Source organism: Ailuropoda melanoleuca, chromosome 7 (genome assembly GCF_002007445.2).
Source record: "Ailuropoda melanoleuca isolate Jingjing chromosome 7, ASM200744v2, whole genome shotgun sequence".
NCBI lineage: Eukaryota > Metazoa > Chordata > Mammalia > Carnivora > Ursidae > Ailuropoda > Ailuropoda melanoleuca.
In genome coordinates this window covers 31,273,455-31,276,335 of record NC_048224.1, presented here as the reverse complement: position 1 = coordinate 31,276,335, position 2,881 = coordinate 31,273,455, and positions in this window count along the sequence as shown.

Here is a 2,881-nt window from a genome sequence, read left to right as displayed (position 1 = left end):
ATAATAGTGCAGAGGATCATAGGGGAGGGGAGGGAAAACTGAATGGGAAGGAATCAGAGAGGGAGACAAACCATGAGAGACTTCTGACTCTAGGAAACAAACTGAGGACTGCCAAAGGGGAGGTGTGTGGGCAGATGGGGTAACTGGGTGATGGGCATTAAGGAGGGCACGTGATGTGATGAGCACTGGGTGTTATACGTACCTAATCACTGAACACTACATCAAAAACTAATGATGTACTATATGTTGCCTGATTGAATTTAAATTAAAAAAAATTTAAAAGTACATGGTTTGAGGTCCCTTTTAGCTCCCACATCCTAGCTTTCAAACCATTCCATTCTGTAGATTCCAGTAAGCTGAAATCCTCAGAGCATACTGTTACTCTATTAATGCAAATATACTATGCTTCCAACTTTGTCTACAATTTCCCTCAAAAAGAAAAAAAAAAAACAAGACTAAACCTATAAAAGAAACCATAGCTATCACGGATTGCCTCAAACAGAGCTATCAGTTTCAGAATTCACAATAATTTCTTTTGTTATAACCACAAAAGGAAATTTAAATTTATATATTTCAGGATAATCCAAATTTGAAGAATTACTTAAAAATATAAGGAAAAATTGCTTCCACTTAGGGGGTGAAAAAAAATGAGTCAGGTTTGAATTACACACTGGTCCAATTAAAGCGGACTTCTCAGGAACTGTTAGCAGAAGCAAGGAGCTGAATTAACTTAACCATGTGGACCTTCCATGCGAGTGCCAGGCCTGCTGCTGGATACTTGGGACTACGTTGTTAAGACACTGCTCTTTCTATGTCCTAACCTGCAAAGTATGCTACAAATAAGACCTTCATACCTTACATTAGGAAGAGACCAATCTTGGGGAGAAATCCCCAGAAAGTAAAACTCAATATTTTTCTGTGTTGGGACAATTACAGATCTAGGAAATGTTTAGGTTATTTCCATACCAGAGATCTGCTATTATGTAAACCCAATCCAACATGTACACAACCCACCAGTTTCTACTTACTCTCAATGTAGCTGTCTTATGTTGTATCAGGTAGACTTTCGTGGTAAGAACTAGTCGAAACTTCTCTGCATACTCACCGGTAGCATACTCACTGGTACTTGAGTTTATCTATCAATTGATAATCCTCAGCAAAAACCTTAAACACCAAAATTTAAAGGCATTCCACACCAATAAATGATCGTGGAAATTGATGAGAGCAGAATACAGCTTCCTTCAAGAAGTGAGCATCACTGTCCCAGTAGGTGTAAAAGAAGACAAGTCATCATTTCTCTATTCTTCAGAACCTTCCCACGAATCCCCACAATATCAGACTCCAGAGTTCTGACTTGAATCCTCACAATATCAAATCACATTCAGGGGCGCCTGGGTGGCACAGCAGTTAAGCGTCTGCCTTCGGCTCAGGGCGTGATCCCAGCATTATGGGATCGAGCCCCACATTCAGGCTCCTCCGCTATGAGCCTGCTTCTTCCTCTCCCACTCCCCCTGCGTGTTCCCTCTCTCGCTGGCTGTCTCTATCTCTGTCAAATAAATAAATAAAATCTTTAAAAAAAAAAAAAAACAACAAATCACATTCAGCACTCAAGTGGCATCACATAGTACTATGTGCACAGAACTCCTGACCTTGAAGAACAAAGATGCCTGTGGATCTGGACAGAGATTTAAAAAACCAAACAAACAAGGAATCCCAATGGAAATTCATGTAAGAATGCAACAGCTAGCCGAAACAGCTGAGCACCTTTGAAACAGATCCCTATGGAGGTAAGAATGTAAGAGCCAACCATGTAGTTAAGATATATGCCTTAGAGCTCATCAACCCTGATTTTGATCCAAACTGCCAAGACAGTTTACAAGACAACAACAAAAGATAGTAAAGAAAAAAAGAACATCCCCGCAAGACCTGGAAAAAAGAGTTTAGAAAGGGAAAACTCTAGTACTTCTCCAATAATCCTTGAGGTTGGCATTCTATATAAGCATTAAATAAATTTTCTAAAGAGTTCCTTATGGATCTAGAGGAATGATTCTTTTTTTAAAAAAGATTTATTTATTTTAGGGGCACCTGGGTGGGCTAAGTTGGTTAAGTGTCTGCCTTCAGCTCAGGTCATGATCTCAGGGTCCTGGGATCGAACCCCACGTTGGGCTCCCTGCTCAGCAGGGAATCTGCTTCTCCCTCTCCTTCTGCCCCTCCCCCTGCTCATGCTCTCTCTGTCTCTCTCTCAAATACATATTTTTTAAAAGATTTATTTATTTTGGAGAGACAGAGAGAGAGCATGTGGGGGGGCAAAGGGACAGGGAGAGAGAATCCTCAAGCAGACTCCCCAGTGACCAAGGAGCCTGATGTGGGGCTTGATCCCAGGACACTGAGATCATGACCTGAGCCAAATCAAGAGTCAGACACTTAACCAACTGAGCCACCCAGGCACTGTGATTTTTTTGGAGGATTTTGAGATTTCAAATTTCCTTTAAAAATCTGAAAATAAGCTATGAATAATGTACATATAACAAATTTTGTATACAATTTGTGAGTATTCCTGAAGCCCATTCACTGGCTCTTCTGTAGTAAAAAACCAGATTGTCCAAAAATCACCGTTTTTGGTAATTATCTCAAAGTGTCTCTAAGAGCTCTCTATGTTGCCAGGACTTCAAACTAGTTGGGACTAGAGGCTCCCTGCTCTTCCCAACTAGAGGAACTTCCTCTAGATCCAGCTTCCCATGGGGCTAGTGGTTTCTGCCACAATATTCCACAGGCTGTGGTCCCCCGATGCTGGGCAGCCAGCTTCCCTAGCCAAGTGTCACGAACAGTAAATATCTAAACCCAAACCACCTGCTGCTCAAGAAAAACATAAACACTAAAA